Source organism: Pinus tabuliformis, chromosome 5_2 (assembly GCF_031772625.1).
Source record: "Pinus tabuliformis cultivar Carrire ecotype Pingquan chromosome 5_2, CPIR1, whole genome shotgun sequence".
In the NCBI taxonomy this organism is placed as follows: domain Eukaryota; kingdom Viridiplantae; phylum Streptophyta; class Pinopsida; order Pinales; family Pinaceae; genus Pinus; species Pinus tabuliformis.
The window spans coordinates 714,662,212-714,683,028 of record NC_142306.1 but is presented as its reverse complement, the minus strand read 5'-3'; positions in this window follow the sequence as shown (position 1 = coordinate 714,683,028).

Sequence of the window (20,817 nt, the reverse complement as noted above, 5' to 3'; positions counted from 1 at the left end):
CTGGTTAGTGGGAGCCATTTTCAACAAATGATTATATAGTTGTATCTTTATTGGTTCATTCCTCTTTTTTATGTCAATGAACTGCTGCTTGATGCCCAGTTCACCTTCTTTGTGCTGGCTTGAGGAGCTGACTTCTCCTCCCACTGTCCTCTCTTGTTCCTGCTGGAAGGAACTTGCAGATGCCTCCATACTAGGTGGGCCCATGCCCAAAGATTTCCCTATAGGCATTTCTTCCTCTGAAAGGGGATTCATTATGTGCCTTTTCTCACCATGACTTATTGATGTGGTTAAGGGAGTCTCTCTGTCCCTTTTCTGGCTTATATCCTCCTTTTGTGGAGTTTGGAGGACTGAGGCTTCAGTAGTAGCTTCTTGCCTAGGAGGCACCGTGTTTTGAGCCTGCTGCTCAGTGAAAATTTGGGCTTCAACTGCCCCTTCTTGCTGTGGGGCTGCTCTATGTCATGCTGCCCTTCTTCTTGCTGTGATTCCTGTTGTTGTTGTTGCTCTACCTACTGCTGTTGTTGCTGCACCTTCTCATGAGGTGGCTGTTCAGTCTCCATTTCCTTTTCCTTGCCTTTGCTAGATATATTCTCAGTGGCTTTGGCTGCTTGCTGATTTGCAGTCGAGGAGGATGCAACTGCTCCCACTCGTGTGCTTGGAAGGGTAAACACCTGTGAACAAAGTTCAAGGTCAGCCATCTTCTTTAGATTCCTCACTGCTCTTTGATTAAGCTCTTCTTGTGTAACAGGCTCTTCTAAGGTTCCTCTCCTCCATTTTACTTGGTTTGCATATTTTTCAATGTGAGGAATCTTTACATGATCATAGCCAGACAACTTATATTTGAGCCTTCTCAAAGTTATGAAGTGATTGGGGTCATAAGGTTTCCAAAGGAAACTGGTTTGAAGGCCAAGGGACTCAAGCATCCTGTCTGCTTCTTTCCAACCTTCCTCCCTCTTGTTATAGATAAAGTGGCCAAGTTGGTTCCTGACCTTCAACTGTGCTTTCTTGCCTTTGCCTGAAAAGTGAAGCACATCAACATTGCCAAACTGCCTGAAGTATTCTAGGGCAAACAGCCTCATAGGCACATATCTGGGTAGTCTGTAGGGAGGCAATTCACACCCATATATCCTGATGACGGTGTGGTTCTGGTAAAAGTACCAGTCCCCAATGCTGTAAGATTTGGATAATTGAAGAATTCTCTGCATATCATCAGTGAGTCTAGGAGGAGGTGAGCTCATCATCATAGACATAGCTGGGTGGATGAAGAGATCTATGAACTCACAATAAGTATAAGGAGACTCGGATAAACAGTGGAAGGCAGAAGACTAATAGACCACTGATCTTGGATTTCCTTGGGCATCCACTCTTTTGATTGGAAAAGAGAACTTCTGATGTTGATGATATAAGATTAAGTGGTAAATGTAAGAGGTGTATCTGAACACCTTTTCTCTGGCCAAGTTCATTAGCTGCTCATGCATTTTATCGGAGATGTAAGTGGCATAGTCATAGCAGATTGGAGATTTGCCCGGAGCGAACATGAGCATTATTACCAGCACAGTTTGATCTACCAATTCCACTGAGTTATAGCCCAGAATGGGACTAATCATGTCTACCAAGTCCCTGCCCAACTGGTTGAGGTATACTTGGTTCAAAGGAGGATATTGCACAGAGTCAGACTCAATGTATAGCTGATTTAGTTTAGTGACCTGAGCATCTGTCAATTTAGCCCCTTGATTTATCAAGTCTATTAGTGATAAAGGGACCAATTTCTTCTGAGTCTTGAAGCAGAGCATCTCTTTGATAGCTTCAGGGGTGATGTAGAAAACAACTGAGCCTGAAGGGTCAAGCACAGCCCTCTGAGTAGGGTCATAGCATTCAGCACATAGGTGGATTAAATCAGGGAATTGGTTAACCTGAGGGAGCTTGAAAATAGGGAGAAAAGAATCCCATATGCCCAGCACATCTGTTCCAGTCTCATGTTTGGCCTTCAATTCATTGAGCAGGTGGATGTGGAACTTGGTTCTCATTAGCATTTCCTCTGAGATTTGATAGTCCATGTCTGCCAGAGGTTGCCACTCCAATTCTCTCTGAGGGGCATTCAATGGAGCAATGTTCAATGCTATAGGAGCTACTAGTGGATCCATGGTCTCTCTTAGGATTCTAGATGGGTGTTACTATGCAGAGTAACACAGAGGAGTTTTCTTTAACAGAGAAATGTGTTATGAAACCAGCTCACAAAAAGATAGAAAAGAGAGATCCACGCCTTAGAATTCAGCCTCTTCGAGGGGGCAACCTCCTTTACATTACATAAATGAACAATTCTTGGATGATACAAATGACAAAACCTCCTTTCTATATATAGGAGTCTAAGGAGTCACAATATAATCCAGCCGACCTAACAATAATAATATAAAGCCACAAAAATAACAATAGAGGGATTCTATGGGGCACAAAAATAACAATATGGGGGTAATAGGGGCACAACAATATAAATAAGGGGTATAACTACAATAGTAATGGGGTAATCACTAGTATTATAGGGACCCAACATGCCCCTCTCCTTCAAAAAAGTGTTGTCCTCAACGCTTGAGTAGTTCTGGATACTTCTGCATAAAATTCTCATCCTCCCATGTGGAATCTTCAGCGGATAAGTTCTTCCACTTGATAAGATACTCTGAAATTGATCGATTTCGTAGCTGTCGAGTTCTTGTTTCTGTGACTGCTTCCGGTTCCAATATAATTTTTCCTTCCTCGTCAAGTTCTGGCAATATTGTTTGAATTGGGAGCTTGTCACCTATAACCTTCTTTAAACATGAAACATGGAAAACTGGGTGCAATCGAGAAGCTGCAGGAAGCTCCAATTTGTATGCCATAGTACCAATCTTTTGCAACACCTTGTACGGACCATAATACTTTGGTGATAATTTATTATCCTTCTTAGCTTGCTTTAGGGACATTTGCTTATATGGTTGTAGCCGTAGGAATACCCAATCACCTACATCAAAACTTCTTTCACTGCGATGTTGATCTGCCTGTTGTTTCATTCTATTTTGTGCCAACACGAGGTTATCCTTTAAGAGTTGGAGGACTTGTTGTTGATGTTCGATGTGATGTTCCACTGCCTGAACCTTAGAATTTTCTCTTAAATATGATGTGATGGATGGTGGTTGATACCCATAAAGTGCCATAAATGGGGTCATTTTTGTTGCTGTATGGAAGGAAGTGTTATACCACCATTCAGCCAGAGGCAACCATTTGACCCATTGTGTCTGTTTATCAGATACAAAGCAACGAAGATATCCTTCCAAACATTTGTTTACTATCTCAGTTTGCCCATCAGATTGAGGATGATAAGATGAGCTATGAGCTAACTGAGTACCAAGACAAGAAAATAATTCTGTCCAAAAATTTCCAGTGAAAATGGGATCTCTGTCACTTACAATAATCTTTGGGTTTCCATGTAGCTTTTGAACTGTTTCCATAAATGCAGTAGAAACTGTACTGGCTTTAAATGGATGTGATAATGCACAAAAGTGTGCATACTTGGTAAGTCTGTCAACTACCACCATGATGACACTCTTTCCCTCAGACTTGGGTAAACCTGTGATAAAATCCATTGAAACCTCCTCCCAACGTTGGCTTGGAATGGATAAAGGTTGTAATAGACCCGGTGTCTTAATTGTTTCAACTTTATTTTGCTGGCAAACCAAACATTCCGCCACAAACTTTTGAATATCTGATTTAAGGCCATCCCAAAAAAATTCCTTCTTAACCCTGTGGTAAGTTTTTAAAAATCCTGAGTGCCCTCCTAAGGGAGAAGTGTGCAATTCCATAAGAATCTTTTGTTTTAGCTGGGAATTCTTACAGAGGTATAAGCGATCTTTGTACCATAACGAATCATTTTTCCAGCTAAATGTATCAGAAGTACTGGAATCTTGTTGTAGCTTTCGAATAAGTGCCCACACTTCTTCGTCATTCTTCCATTCCTCCCTTGCTTCGTTTATCCAATCTGGTTGGATAATAGAAATGGCACACAACAATGCTTCCACATCCTCATCCTTTCTTGAGAGTGCATCTGCCACCACATTTTGCTTCCCTTTTTTGTAGATGATTTCAAAGTCATAACCCAACATCTTTGTGACCCACTTTTGTTGCTCTTCAGAGGATAATCTTTGTTCTAAAAAGTATTTAAGGCTATCATGATCCGTTTTTACCTTGAAGTGTCTTCCCATTAGGTAGGGTCGCCATTTCTTAAGTGCATGGAGTATTGCCAACATTTCCTTCTCATAAATAGCTTTGCTTAAAAACTTTCCCTTGATTGGACGACTTTCAAAAGCAATGGGTCTTTCATCTTGCATTAGAACAGCACCAATTCCATTTCCTGAAGCATCACATTCCACAATAAAGGTTTTTGTGAAGTCCGGTGTAGCTAAGACCGGTGCTTGGCACATTGCCTCTTTAAGATGTTCAAAGGCCTTTGTTGCTTCCGGAGTCCATGAAAATGAATCTTTCTTCAATAATGTTGTTAGAGGTGCTGCTATTCTCCCATAATTCTTAACAAACTTGCGATAATACCCTGTCAACCCAAGAAATCCTCGCAGATGCTTTATGGATGTGGGGATTTTCCATTCCTTAATGGCTTTAATTTTGCTAGGGTCTACCTTAACTCCTTCATGAGATACAATATGACCCAAATATTCCACCTCCTGGACTCCAAAGAAACATTTGGATCTTTTTGCATATAATTGTTTCTCCTCCAATAGTTGTAGCACCCTGTCAACATGTTCAACATGATCCTTCCAAGACTTGCTGTAGATTAGTATATCATCAAAAAATACTAACACAAATTTTCTAAGGAATGGTTTGAAAATTGAATTCATCAAACCTTGAAATGTTGAAGGTGCATTGGTAAGGCCAAAAGGCATGACCAAAAATTCATAATGACCCTCATGAGTTCTAAATGCCGTTTTTGGAATGTCTTCAATCTTCATTCTGATTTGATGATATCCCGAACGAAGATCCAACTTGGTGAAGTAAATTGATCCATGCAATTCATCCAGTAATTCATCAATAACAGGAATGGGGAACTTATCTTTAATAGTGAGCTTGTTGAGCTCCCTATAATCTGGACACATGCGCCATGATCCATCCTTCTTGTGCACCAATACTACTGGAGCTGAGAAAGAACTTTGACTCGGTTGAATTATACCAGCCTCTAGCATTTCTGCAACCATACGTTCAATTTCACTTTTTTGGACATAGGGATATCTGTACGGCCTGATGTTTGGAGGAACACTTCCTGGAATCAGATGAATAGCATGATCATGATCACGCATAGGTGGGAGACCTTTGGGAGTCTCAAATACCTTGGAATGATTGTCCAAGACTTTTTGGAGATCTGGAGAAATAGATGATTCCAATGTGGAAACATCTAGCGAACATAATTGTGCAATTACACCTCTTTGCTCCTTTTTTAGAAGCTTTGTCATACCATTAGAGCTGATTATCTTTCCTGGTTTCCCTGCAATACCCCTTAATTCAACTTCCTTTCCTTCCGAAGAAAATTTGATGAAAAGTTCTTGAAAATTAAAAGCTATTGTACCCAAGGATTGTAGCCATTGGACTCCTAGTACAACATCAGCACCTCCCATTGGAATGGAAAGCATTGGGCTAGTCAATACATATTCTCCCATGGATAGCTTGATATTATGGCACTTTCCAGAGCAATTTATTGTTCCTCCATTTGCAATCATCACTTGACACTCTGGTGCTGGATATAGGAAGCAATTCAATTCTTTTGCTACCCTACAATGAATAAAATTGTGGGTGCTTCCTGAATCAATCAACACTATTACCTTTTTCTTCTTGATTTGTCCTTCTATCTTGATGGTTTGAGGAGTGGTAATTCCCGCCAATGCATTACAAGATATGGTCGGATTTATTTGTTCTTCATCTAGGCTTTGTTCCTGGAATATATCCTCTTCTTTTGACCTTTCTTGCTCCTTTTCTTCTTCCTCTTCACAATCTATGTAGAATAATTTCTTCTCAGCACACTTATGACCTTTTGTGTATTTGCTATCACAATTGTAACAAAGCCCTTTTGCTCTTTTTTCTTCCAATTGTTGTGGTGTCAACCTTGTAGGTTGTGGAAGACTATGGGCAACAACACTTCCGTCTTTATAGTTGTGAATGGTATGCTTCCTAGTTGCCATAATTTTGCTTTCCATTTTTCTTGCTAACCTGAATGCCTTCTCTAATGAATCAGGTTCCCAAAGGCGAACATCATGTTGGATATTATCCTTTAAAGACCCTATGAACACATCAATCCTATGCTCCTCTGGAATATCTTTTACCCTTATGTTCAATTTTTGGAACTCCTCAATGTGCTCCATTATTGAACCCTTTTGTTTGAGACTTATCAATTGGCTAAAAAAAGTGTTGCTTTTTGTATCCTCATAATGTGCTATCAATTCTTCCGTAAAAATTGCCCAAGTGATAAATTGTTTACGAGAACAAAGCCATTGATACCATACAAACTGATTTGGTTCCAAATATACAGTTGCCATACGTACCTTTTGTGTGTTTTGCACATTATTGAGATCGAAGAATTGCTCCATCTGTAATATCCATGTGGCAGGATCCTTGCCATCAAACTTCCTCATATCGATTTTTGGAACATGGTGAGTCTTCGATCCAACATTAGAGTCTATGGAATCATGATTAACATTTCTTTTGTTCTCATCATGAGTTTCCTTTACTACCTTTTCACCATTAGTGACCCTTTCTTGTAGCAACTTCTTCAATTCATCCATCTTATCATCCATGCCATCAATTTTAGCATCCATGCCATTCACCTTAGCTTCCACGCCATCCATCTTAGCTTCCATGCCCTTTATCTTAGATTCCACGCCATTTACCTTAGCTTCTGTTAGCTTTTGTGAGCGTGACATTTGTTGCACTTGTTCTTGTAATTTTGATATATCATGTAGCATTTCTTCTTCTTCTTCATGAGTCATGCTAGAGCTTTCAGGTTCCTTACTAGGTGTTTGCATTTTCTTTCCTCGGGGCATCAGTTACCGATAATAATGCTTTACTATGCCCTTTGAATTCCGTTAAACCAAGCTTACACAAAAATTTAAAAAAAAAATACACACCTTTTTTCACTTTATAGAAGCCTGATATTGAATCTGATGTATCTCTGTAATTTCGGATCATCCAGTTCTGAAATTGCTACCTGTAGTAGCCTTCTGCGTCCTCTTTCCAATGCCACAAGTCTGAGCCAAATTGGATTCTCCAAGGAAGAGTTATGTGAAATCTCCCACAGTGACTTGCTTTTAGACTGGTTCAGTAGAGCGAACTTGTACGACGTGCCACGAGTCACTGTTTCAACTTTTGAATCTGAAACACACACACAAGAAACTACAGTCCGTCCTCTTTCTGTACCTTTTTACGAAATTTCAATCCGATCCTCAGAGAGAGAGTTATGACGATTTTCCCCAGGTCACCTGTTTTGAATGTAATTCAGGAGTCTGCAAAAAGGCCAACTTCCTCAGATCATATCTCCGAAAATATTGCGCGAAAAGCTCTGAAATTCGGACCCAAGGTTCAGCGACGATTCTTCTCAAATGGGTTTTTTTTGCGACTTCTGAAACGTCACAAAAAAAAAGTTATAGCGAAAATTCCACGATGACCTGTTTGGAGCAGCGAAACCCTAGAATCCAAAGCTCTGATACCAAATGTTATGAAACCAGCTCACAAAAAGATAGAAAAGAGAGATCCACGCCTTAGAATTCAGCCTCTTCGAGGGGGCAACCTCCTTTACATTACATAAATGAACAATTCTTGGATGATACAAATGACAAAACCTCCTTTCTATATATAGGAGTCTAAGGAGTCACAATATAATCCAGCCGACCTAACAATAATAATATAAAGCCACAAAAATAACAATAGAGGGATTCTATGGGGCACAGAAATAACAATATGGGGGTAATAGGGGCACAACAATATAAATAAGGGGTATAACTACAATAGTAATGGGGTAATCACTAGTATTATAGGGACCCAACAAAATGTGAATTATCCGGCGATAAAGGAAAAATGATCAGCTGCAGCAATTGAAATACTGCTTAAAGTGCGGATAAGACCAATGTCTGGTCTCATTCTCTCTCTTATAGCAAGAAGGTACAGTTTGAGTAACCGGTTCGCGATTGCGCGAACAGAGTGCAGTTTTTGGTGAAAATTTAGGCAAACAAGGCTCAGCTGATGATTTTCGACCTCACAGTTGCAAATGGGGGCTAGGCACAGGGATTTTGCCGGCGAATTATAAGTTTCTCTGTCTCTTAAGCTTTTTGAGGGAATTCACAGACAAATTAGGTGTATGAAGGATTTACGAGGATAAATACCTGGTATATAGCGAGCAATGGTCACGAATGCAGGTAGAAATGGCGCGCTGGAGGTCTCCAGGTCGAATTCAGCAAGGTGGTGCACGTTTGAACGTAAAAACCATGCAGAGAAAGCAACAGTGTTTTGGAAAAAAGTATAAAAAACGCGAAAATTCGGCCAAAATATGGATTTTTTGGGACATTGGCGCCTTTTTTGGATGACGTCATCGGGTGGGGTCAAGGTCGGATGACGTCATCATGACGTCATCGGGTGATGTGGCAAGCTGTGATTGGTCCACGGGGGTAATGAGGTGGCAGGCATATTAGCGCAGGGGCGGACAAGGGTGCTGACGCGACGGCGGGGTGGCACTGACGTGGGTCTGACGTGGTGATGACGTTGGCCGGGCGGATCAATCGAAACCGGAAGTGGTTAGCAGTTTCACATCGCACCGCTTTTGATACGGAAGCAGATTTGTCAGGCGTACCTCCGATACGCTGTGGGGGTGACGCGTGGCGGAGGCCTGACGTCACCCTCTGACAGATATCGGAAGGTATCTGTCGGACGTCGGGGCCGGTCCGATATGGATGAGGGCCGTCGGATCAAAGGGGTCCGATCCGACGGTTGACGGATCAGTGAGGTGATCGGACAATACGGAAGGGGGGCGGGATTAAATTAATATTTCTTTTGGGATTTGTGCTCGGCAGAAACCTTTGGGATGTGGCGGATTGTAATGGTTTTTCAATGTATTTTCAAAATAAAAATAATATGGCGCCGATACTTTGGATAAGTTGAAAAAGTGGGTTTTTGCGTGCTTTTTGCAGATGAAGCGGGTTATGGGTAAAAGGGGTTTTTCATAAGGTTTTCTTAGCCAATAAAGGGTTTAATGGGTCAAATGGATTCAGAAGGGGGAAGGGGGGTAAGGCTTAGGTTTCTCAAACTGACCAGATGTCAATTTGATCCCTGACAGAGAACATATGGCTATAATGCCAAGGGGAGGGATATTTATACCATGTTTGGGGTTTATACACCATGGTGTTATAATAGTAGGGAAAGGGTAACATAGGGGATTTATATAATAGAAGTTAGGGATTAATGTGGATGAAAAGGGTGATATTACTAAGTTTATTTGAAAATCACTTAGCTTAGGGAGTAGATCAAAATGAAAAGAATTTTTACACAGGAAATGTGGTTTCCAAAGGAATAAAAATCACCATAAAACCTCAAATTCTTCCATGAGTCTCAACTGATGAAGGGATGTTAGTAATGAATGGGAAAGGGGAAAATTGGGAAATTAGACATGCTTCTTTGCTTTGCTGCCACCTGATGGAGAAGAAGACCTTCTCAATCCACTGATTTTGCTTTGTGAAAATAGGTTAACACACATTCAATTGTAAGGAATGACACTTCTGCAACCCCATCTGCCTACCCATTTACTTGCCTAGCATTTTTTTGTTTCTTCTTGGAGGGTGCACTTAGGCTTGCAGACCCTTATTTGCCTTTTCTTTTCTTTGGATTTTTCCTTTTGATTTTCTATCTAATTCTACCCTTATTGCTTCCAAGGTCCCAGATTAAGCAGTTGGGAGCCTTACTTTCTCTACCTAAGCTACTTGTCTGCCAAGATTAAACAGTTTGGACAGACTTCTTTCTCTATTCTACAACTGAAAAATTAAAACATGGCATGATCCAGATTAGGCTGTTGGACCATCCATCAAAGATTGAGTCCACATCAAGCTATTTACACACCTTGTCTTCTCTTGGAAATATGGGATCTTTGCATCATCAAAGCAGAGCATATTTGGAACTTTTCATTGCCAATCATGAAATATGAAACCTATTGGTATAGGTAGCTAACATGTTCCTGTAGCTGTAGTTTGAGCTTCTCATTTTCTTCCTGTGGAAATACTCACTGGCAGTTTCCCACGTGTTTTGCCATAGCTAATTCCCTTCTTGCCTCCTTGAGTTGTTCCTCCAAGGGGCCTATATCTGCTACCCCTTTAGATTTAGCTATCCTCATCCATGTGTGGGTCCGCACTCTTTCTTCTTCCAATGCAAAGAAAAGTGGTACTGTGAATTTTTGTGGGATAATTTTCCCAGCCTCCAAAAAGTTATAATAAGAGCTCAAGCTGGGCTGGGGGCTAGGCTCCATAATGTGTTCTACCTCTTCTTCCCTTTGTGGTGAGGTGGCTGCCTCCCCCTCCATTCTTTCGGTCTCCTTGAGCCTGGCTAATGTTTCCTGTAGAACTGCTTCAGCATCCTGTAGAGGGGTTTTTGAAGCTGACCTTTCCATTCTCTCCCTCCAGGTAGTTGTCTTGGGGCTCCCCCGCTCATAAGTGACTGATACTTTGGAGGGGGACTTCTCCTTTGGCGAGGTAGGGGTGTCTTCGATGGTAATTGGGTCTTTAGATGGAGGTTGGGGCCTGCCAGTTTTAATTCTTACACTTCTCCTCACTTTGAAATACAGAGGAGTCTCCCTTTTGCGTTTCTCCTTTGGCTTGGGAGAGGTACTTAGGGTGGCCAGCACAGTTGCTGCCTCCCGAGCAAGAATTTCGGCCGTCTTCTCCTTCTGTGTTCTTTTCTCAGGACTTCCTGCAGAAAGCGCTGTAGTGGCTAATTTCTGGCTTCCTGTAGAAGTCGTTTTTAATTTTCCTGTAGAAACAGATGGCACCGTTTTATCCTGCTTGGCTGAGGGTGCTTTTTCTTTCAATTTTGCTGAGGCTGCCTTAGACGTGCCTTCACTGACATGGACTTTTCAGTCCTTTCCACTCTGATCTGTAGTCGTTTCTCCCTGGGTGTTAGTGTGGTTTTGTCACCCTCTGTTTTGGCAGCTTGGTTTTTCTCTTGTTTTCCCTTGTGCTCTTTCTTTGGTGCTTTGGCCATGGTTTCTTGGCCTTTTCCTTTCTTCTCTGTTTGAATTGGTTCCTTCTCCTCGCTGCTGGAGGAGGTGAGCTCCTCAGCCAGCACTCGGATGTCATCATCCTTAGTCAAATTTCGAAAGGTTTCCCAGGAGAGAGGGACGGTGTACGTGTGGAGTGCATCTTCCACGAGGAGCTTAATGAGCCCATGATGGGCTATCTGGTCTGGCGTCCCCTCTCTCAATTTAGTGGCACACTCAGTCATGGACTGCAGGAGGAAGTAAGGAATGCTCAACTTTTTCTCTGAGGGTAGGTCCATTTGGTGCCTAAGTTCTGTGAGTAGCCGGAAATGATATCCATACATGATGCTGAATCGCCCCTCGCACGTGATATACTTCATAATTTGGAGGCTGACCTCACTGCAGAACGGCTGTAGGCTGGTTCTTCGAACTCCATTCTTGTCTTCTGAGAATTTCTCCTCCGACAAAAAGAACTCCTTCTTAGCCTTCTGGCCCAGTTTTCTCTCCTCCTTATCCCAAGGTACCCCCATCGGTAGATCAGTGACTCTGCTAATGAACTGTGGGGTGAGTCTGAGGGTCAAACCTCTAAAGTTGACAACAACCAACGTTTTTGACTTTGGCTGCAAGGATCGCAGGAATTCTTCTGCAACCTCGTCATCGTGACCTTGAAGCTTGTCACAGAATGACATCCACCGTGCACGAGAAAACAGGTCTACCACCTCAGGGGTTTCCCGTAGCTTCTTTGAGTCTGTAGGCTCTTTCCTAATGAACCCACCCGGCATGGTAAAAGCTTGCTGTGTTGGCCTGAGCTGGCTGGCGCGTATAAAAAGATGGATCTTTGGGATTTCCTTAGACAGAGCGCAGAGTTACGCCTCTATCATGCACACAGTTTATAAATTCACGACTGTCTATAGGTGAGCCTTGACAGTGGCTCAATTATGAACCAAACCCTGTAGAAAATCCCGCATACACACTACGACGACAATTCTCATGCAGAAATAAGAAGACGCTTGCAAATTCATGCACAGACTGTAATTTACGGTTTTCTACCCCTTTAATACGTCGACTTCACCACCTTTCGAACCAATTGCATGGGAGGACTATGTTCAGGCTTACCTCGTTCCAGAATTGCCACCTTTGACGTGAACAGTTTAATTTTCTCCGTAACGTTGAGCTTCCTGTAGAAGTCGTGCACAAGTCTTGGGGAGCGCTTTAGTGGTTCTGGGCCTTCTGTGCAACAACAGGACGTTTGAACAGGCCGAGAACTCGGAGTAACAACCTTCAGGAAATTGCGGATGCGTACTCGGCTGCAAAGCGGTTGAGAATAAATGAGTGTAGTGCGCCATACGCGATCTAGCCGGTGGATTTGAATCTCTGCGGAACTCGTGGCGCGGGGGTGAGTTGTCCCTGTTGGCCGTTGGCCGACGTCACCTGCTATCATTCCACTGCATGTCTGCCTGACCGCCGAATCATTCCCTGCATATCTACCGCCGCCACTCCTGTTAGATCGCCGCTTCTCTCCGACTGGACGCTTCCCACGTGTCCATTTCCTGTCTCGTCGACACACCCAAAGCTTTTCGGATCGGACGAGGCCGTCGGGCTGGTTGTGGTGGCCAGTTGAATGGCTACCCGACTTGCTCAACCCATTCATTTTCATATTTACACACATTTTAGAGCATTGTTCATGTAATTTGACGAAACAGGGTGAGGCACTTACCTGTGCGGCCGTGGACGTTATTTTTCTCATGCTTCAGGACGAGGGTGACGGATCCGCTTGCTGCTGCTTCATGCACAGGCATGGGAGCTCCTTTTCGCTGACTGCTGCTGGTTACGAGACCGGTTGCCTGGCTGTGGATGGTGCATGCACCGGCTCATGAGTTTCAGGTATCTTCATGGCGTGTGCTCTAGCCGGATCAACTGCTATAGGATTCCTGTAGGACATCCTGTAGTCGTTTCTCCTCCTAGGGTGCATGCCGAAACGGTGGAGTCACGTTCATGGTTGCAGGGTCCTCGGATTGCCTTGATAGGTAGCGCATTGGGCCTCTGCATGCTTTATTTTCCATTTGAAAATTATTTCTTCTGAGAGTCCAACGTTCTGGTTTGACTGTGCAGGTATTTCAATTGTATGGCAGCAATGGTGGTGGAAGGAGGTGACAGCAGTGGGTGATGGAGAAAAACATTGGTTGCATGCCTCCTTATTGGACTTCAGGCTTCAAATTCTTCTACATAGTCGGTCCTGGCCCGTCCCAAGATTCTACAGGAAGTTTCCTGTAGAAATACAGAACTTCCTATAGAAAGTCCTGTAGCTTCCTGTAGGAGGCTAAACTATGACCAGATCGTGCCCAAACCTTGGAAGAGATGAGTGTTTCTGGAGGGAGTGCTGGTGAGGTCACCTGGTAGCATGGTAGGGACCCTTGTCCTTGAGTTGAGAGGCCTCCTTTTTTTGCATGGAATTCCTGCAACCTGCATTAATTTCCAAAGCCTGAGCCTGTTTTTCTGTTTCTGCCTCCTTCTTTTTCTTTTTCTTTGGTTTTTTTTTTTTTTTTTTTTTTGAGGAGACAGCAGGGGCGCCTCAATGAGGTTTTCACCCCTACTATCTGCCTTGGGTGCCTCAGAGAGGTTTTCACCCAAGGGTCCTTTTTTCAATTTTTTTAGAGAGACAGCAGGGGCGCCTCAATGAGGTTTTCACCCCTACCATCTGCCTTGGGAGCCTCAGAAAGGTTTTCACCCAAGGATCTTGTTATTATGATTTTTATTTTATTATTATTATTATTTTTTATTTATTTATTTTTTATTTTTTTATGATGCTCAGGGTATGCCCAAAACAGAGGCAGAACCCTTCTCTATGACCAGCACTGATTTTTCCACAGTTTTGATGAACTCTTGCCTCGAAAGAGGTTTCCTGTAGATCTTTAGTCGATGCCCATTGACGAGCATGGGGATGGCTTCCTCATCAATGGTCCGAATAAGAACAGACCCATTATCATTACACTTCTCCATTGCATATGGTCCTAGCCATCTTGTCCTCAGCTTCCCCTTGAAATCCTTATGTCTGGAATCATACAACAACGCCCAATCTCCCGGTTGGAATTGCTTGTCATTGAGGTGCCGGTCATGCCATATCTTCCTCTGAAGTTGAACCACTTCTGAGTGGAGAAGGGCCTGCATTATGTGTTCATCTAGCCCATTCAGCTGCAATAACCTTTCTTGTTGGGCATGGCTGAGATCTAGATCCAGCTGGGCTGCCATCCTCAATGTGTTGTACTCAAACTCAATTGACAGCAAAGCTCTCTTCCCATAGACCAATTCATAAGGTGTGAAGCCGGTTGCGGTCTTCCAAGTGGTGTTGTAAGCCCAAGTGGCCTCAACCAGGCGATCTGCCCAATCCTTTCTGCTGCTGCTCACCACCTTAGTCAAAATCCCTTCTAATGCTCTATTGGTGACTTCCACCTGCCCATTTGCTTGAGGATGATAGGGGGTGGAAGTCCTATGCTTGATCTTGTGATGAGCAAGCAAATCTTCAATTAATTTGGAGGTGAACTGGCTTCCTTGATCGGTGACTAGCTCTCTTGGGCAGCCAAATTTGTAGAAGATGTTTTCTCTTAAAAACTCAGCCACCTTCTCTTCTGTCGCTGCTCTGATTGCCTTGGTTCCCGCCCACTTTGTCAGATAGTCTGTGCACACAATGATGTAAGACCTTTGCCTTGAAGGAGGATTGATAGGACCCACAAAATCCATGCCCCACTTCTCAAATGGTTCAAGAATCACTTGAGGTTGGAGAGGCATTTCATCCCTTGGGGTTGGCTACCCCATCCTTTGGCATCGGTCACATTGGATGATATATCTCTTGACATCTTGATGAAGCGTGGGCCAATAGTAGCCTGCTTGTAGAATTTTGAAGGCAGTCCTTTTGGCTGCAAAATGTCCTCCACAAGGCCCGTCATGACAGGTTAGGAGGATGTCAAAGACTTCCTCCTCCCTTACACAACGCCTTAAGATCTGATCGGGGCCAAGTTTGAACAGGTTGCCCCCGATCCAAGTGAACGAGGCACTCTTCCTTACAATTCTGCTTTTCTCTTTGGAAGATAGATGCGGAGGGAACTATGCTGAGACCATTTGCTATATCAGCAAACCATGGAGAGAGTACTGAGATAGCAAACAGATGTTCATCTGGCATCTGGTCGTCCACTGTTCCATCTTCACCTGCAGGTAAATCTAGTCTAGACAAGAAGTCAGCAACAACATTTTCTTTACCCGGTTTGTCAACGATAGTCAAATCAAACTGCTGCAACAGAAGTAACCATCTAATAATATGAGCATTCACATCTGGTTTATTCATTAAATATCTAATTGCAGCATGATCAATATGTACAAATGTTTGATAGCCAGTGATGTAGTGTCAGAACTTGTTCAGGGCATGGACCACGGCCAAGAACTCTTTCTCAGTTACAGTATAATTCAGTTCTGCCTTGGATAAGTTTTCGCTGACAAAGTATATGGCATATGGGAGTTTTTCTTCAACCTGTCCTACGGCTACCCCTATGGCTTTGTTCGAGGCATCAATGTGGATTTGGAAAGGTAGGGCCCAGTTTGGACCTCTTAATATCGGGGCGAACACCAACTTATCCTTTAATTCATTCAGAGTCCTTTGACAGTGGTCCATCCATTTGAACTCAACATCTTTTGCTAAGAGGCCAAACAGTGGCGAGGCTAGCTTACTTAAGTCTTTAATAAATCTTCTATAATATCCTGCTAAGCCTAGGAAACTCTGAACATCTCTTACTTTCTGAGGAGGTGGAACCTTTTTGATGAGAGCAATTTTATTAGGATCCACCTGTAATCCTTGGCGAGAAATGGTATGTCCTAGCACGGTCCCTTCAGTCATCAAGAATTCACATTTTTCAGGACTAAGGGACAGGTTCATCTCAATGCACTTGGTTAGGACTTTTCCCAGATTGGACAATGCTTCTTGGAATTGGACCCATAGGGAGTGAAGTCATTCATATAGATTTCCACCAAATCATGGACCAGCTCAGAAAAGATACTCAATACTGCTCTTTGGAAAGTGGCAGGAGCGTTGATAGCCCAAAGGGAAGGACTCAGTAAGCAAAGGTACCCCAAGGACAAGTGAAGGTGGTCTTATCTTGGTCTTCCGGGCTGATTTGGATCAAGTTATACCCGCTGAACCCATATAGGAAAGAGAAAAACTTCTTCCCCGCTAGTCCATCCAACACTTGATCTATGAAAGGCAGAGGAATGTGGTCTTTCTTGGTGGCTTTGTTCAGTTCTTGGTAGTCCACACAGATTCTCCACTTTCCATTTTTCTTGGGTACCAACACCAGAGGGGACACCCACTCGCTATCCGAGATGGGGTAGATGAATCCTGCATCCAATAGTTTTTGCAGTTCTTCTTTGACAATGTCCTTAAGGGCTAGATTCATTCTCCTCTGAGGTTGCCTGACCGGTTTACAATCTTCTTTGATGTAGATGTGATGGGTACAGACCGAAGGATGGACTCCTTTCATTTCCTTATAGCTCCAAGCGAAAGCATCTAGATGACTGGCCAACAGACTATACAGCTCCTTTTCCTGGGAAGGAGATAGGGAGGAGCTGATCTTTAACGTTATCTCGGGGCCAAACTCCACATTTTTGACTCTGGGAGAGAGTGGATCGGTCACACAAAGGTCCACTAAGGTGCTGGCTTGAGTATCTTCCACCAATTTCTCTAAGGACAATGCACTAGGAGGCAGATTCTGAATCAAGGTCTCAATCAAATCATCCTCAGTTTGAGGACCTCCCCTGGTGGTTTCTAAGGTGCACAAGGGTGCAGAGTACACCTCATCCTCTTCTCCTTCTTCCAATCAAAGTGGTAAGTCATGCTCTAATAGAGGTTGGGCAGGAGGGTATAGGATTAGCTGCTTGGACATAGGACCATTTTTGATGGTCATGTTTCCTGCTCGGCAGCTTATGTAAGCATCCGCAGTGGCTAACCAAGGTCTTCCCAAAATAAGGGGGTATCCGGTAAGCTTTGCCTTTGGCTGAAGAACCAGGAAGTCCGCAGGATACTCCCAGGAGTCAACAGAGACCAAGACATCCTCCACAATCCCTTCGGGAGTCACGGTGGAGCGATCTGCCAACTGCAGGACCGTCGAGGTCTTCCTTAAGGAACCCTGAAGGTTGAGTTTGAGCATGGTATCCCCAGTCATCACATTAATGGCAGCCCCTAAATTAATCAAAGTGTGGGGTATGATGGTGCCATTGATGTGGACATCAACTACAGGACTCCCAGGATCCAAATACTTTGGACAGATTACTTGCCCCAACATAAGATCAGACAGTTGTCCTATGACATTGATGGTTGAGGCATCTCTTTTTCGCCTGCCTGGGTGCCTGAAACACTTTTCCTTAACCAATTTGTTGTATATCGGTACATCTTTGATGGCTTGGAGAAGTGGTATTCTCACACACAACTGTTTGAGTTCTCCCAGAAGCTCATTCTCCTCTGGGTTGGGTTGTGTGGTTACTGTTAGTCTCTCAGGAAAGGGTGGAGTGGTCTTGGGTTCACTTTCCTGTTTATCTTCCTCGTCCTCTAGGGGAGGAGGTTGGCGATCTGGAAGAGTCTTCCCGGATCGCAGGTTGATCTCCTGGATCTCCACAACATAGGTAGGGCAGGTTGTTTCCCCGGTATATACCTGCTGGGCCTGTCGGTTGTTGGGGTTCAGGTTCGGTTGAGCAAGCATCTGGGGTTGTCTCGGAGGAGCAGGAGGTAATGGTTGTGGTTGAGCTGGTGGTGGAGACAAAATGGCGGGAGGAGTGTTGTACTGGGGCCTCCACCCCGGTTGAGGTGCATTCCACTGAGGTTGTGGCTGGACATGTGAGTGAAACGAATGAGTAGTGGGCTGAGTATGGTATTGAGGTGGGTAAGACCATGGAGGAGGCAAAAACCAGGGAGGATGAGCAGGGGGGCCCCAAGAAGGCATAGGAGCAGATTGGTTGGGGCTATAATAGGCTTGGGATGTCCCTTGCATCCCCTGCTGGTAAGGTCTAGGTCCATGCGGCCTCCTTTGGTTGAGGAAGTAGAGAGGTTCAGTGGGTGCCTCAGTTCCTTGGTACATGGCCTTAAACCCAGGTAAGGTTGGGCATTGGTTTGTGGGGTGGTCCTCCTCACAAATGAAGCATACCTCTACCGAGTGTAATGGACACTCATTCTTAGGGTGCTTCCTTGTACACCTAGGACAGAAGATGGCCAAAGCCCTCTCAGCTTCCTCTTTCTTTTGCTGGATTCGAAATGTATCAAGTTGCATGGCAATGGTCTGTCTCACCTCACTTTTGAGGTCCTCTAGCTGATTAACAAACTCATGCTTGGAGAAAGTAGCACTAGCTGAAAGGGGGTTTCCCCTTCCTCTTTTCTGGGCTACCCTAGAGTGGTTTCTAAACACAATTTTTATATCCTCATAAGGTAGTTGGTAAATGTCTCCTCCAGCTAGCATGTGAAGGGTATCTAGAAGGTCTTATGGGAAGGGTATGTGAAGGATGCCATTTTAACCCATTGAGATGCCAATGTCCCATCTATTAGAAATAAGTACATAGTTACAAAAGCATTTCAATTTACTTAGATTTATACTAAATATTATTGTTCTAGCTTGGTAACCAATTAATAACAATTCCATTCACGGGAGCTAACAAAAGTGAGCAATTCAGCTCATGATGAGACCTCTTGTTCTTCAGTTTTATGATCGAAGGCCATTACCTTGGCTTGGTGACCAGTAGTGGTAATGTCACTTTATTAGGACCTATGATCATGGTTGGTCGGCTCGTGATGAGACCTCCGATCCTCGAGTTGAATATTTATGTTTAAAATTCAGCTATGATTATTGTTAATCAACAAAATATTACTTAATAGAAGGGGTGGCAAGCCAACTCCTTAAGAGTTAGGGATGACATAAAAAGTTTTGTAGTAACTATTTTCAACTTGGGTAGTTTTGCTTCTAAAAAACTGATAACCTTCAAATGATTGTTTATAAATATATTTTGTTTTGCTAAGATTTGGTTGAGGATAAGTTCATTAGATAGTGTAGGAAAGATTTAAATACAATTTTGTGGTCATGATCATAAATTTTACAAGATCAATGACTTGACCAATTAGGAAAGTTGAAAGTTGACATGATGAAATCATATTTGAATAGTTATTCCTTAAAAATAAGATTATGTTTATATATAAACAAAGATAAATTGACTACTCAGTCATTATGTCAAAGAGGACCTAGACCAGCAAAAGTGGAGTCGTCTATGGAGGTAGAGGAATTGCCTGGACGACCAAAAGTGGCCAAAATATGGGCAAAAAAAATTCAAAAAATATTGTAGAGGTAGTTGTTGAATCATATTTTTGATGGTGGAAATGGATTCAGCACCAGCAAGAACGTCTAGAGCACCAAAAATTTTGAAGTTTAACAACTGTAACTTGGATTCTAAAAAATCCTTGTCGGATTTTCTCAAAATATGGCCGAAATTTCCATGACTTTTAGGGAAAAAAAGGAAGTCTCGTTAGACGACATTAAAAGTATTTCCCATTCACCAAGTTAATGTCTTCGTACATGATTCAAGTTCCAATGTGCATGGATAAGTGTGCAAGGTATGGTGGGGGTTATAGATTGTTACAGATTATGGTGGTAATAATCGTGAGATGTATGAGTTGATGCGAGGTTTAATAAAAATGATGACATGAAATCATTGCTATTAAATACAACACCTTTGTTATTAAATGTGATACCTCCCCCCAACTAAGGTATGACCATCCTCGGTCATGGTTGGTCATGTCATAAGTGAAATACAAATCAAATCCACGGAGTCGGTCGGGGACATACCAGCCGAATTACCTTGGCGGAGTATTAGCATGGGTGGAGTAACAACATTGGTGGAGTAACAACATCGATGGAGTAACATCACCAGTAGAGTAACAACATTGGCGGAGTAACAACACCGACAGAGTAACAACATTGACAGAGTAACAATGTTGTCGGAGTAACAACATCAACGGAGTAGCAACGCTGTCGGAGTAACAACATCAATGGAGTAAAAACACCATAATAGTTTTTGATATTAGATCCGAGGAAACCATATACTGATAAGGCTAGGGAACAAATGGATAGATGTGGAGCAACATCATGAAACTTAAGAAGTTCCTTCTTTTATTTTGAGAACAAAAAATGTGACTTTGAAGTAAACAATACCTGAAACATAAAAACATAAGAAAAATCATAAAAGAAACAACACTTTATTGAAAAACAATAAATAAATAAATAACTTAAGTTACAATGGTTGTGATTTTGGTTGCAACAATGTTTTTTTTCCTAAGGGAATCATCAATCTGTTTCAATGGTGAATGAAAATTGATCTTTTGGAAAGAAAAAAGATTCTTTGGCGGAAATGACTTGGATCTTCAAATGGAAATCAATTCCCCATTTCTCCTATTATAAATTTGTTAAGTGATGAAAAGTCTTCATGTTGTTTTCTCTGTGTTGGTGAACAATAGTGGGAACAATTTTGCAACAAGCTTTGATGAT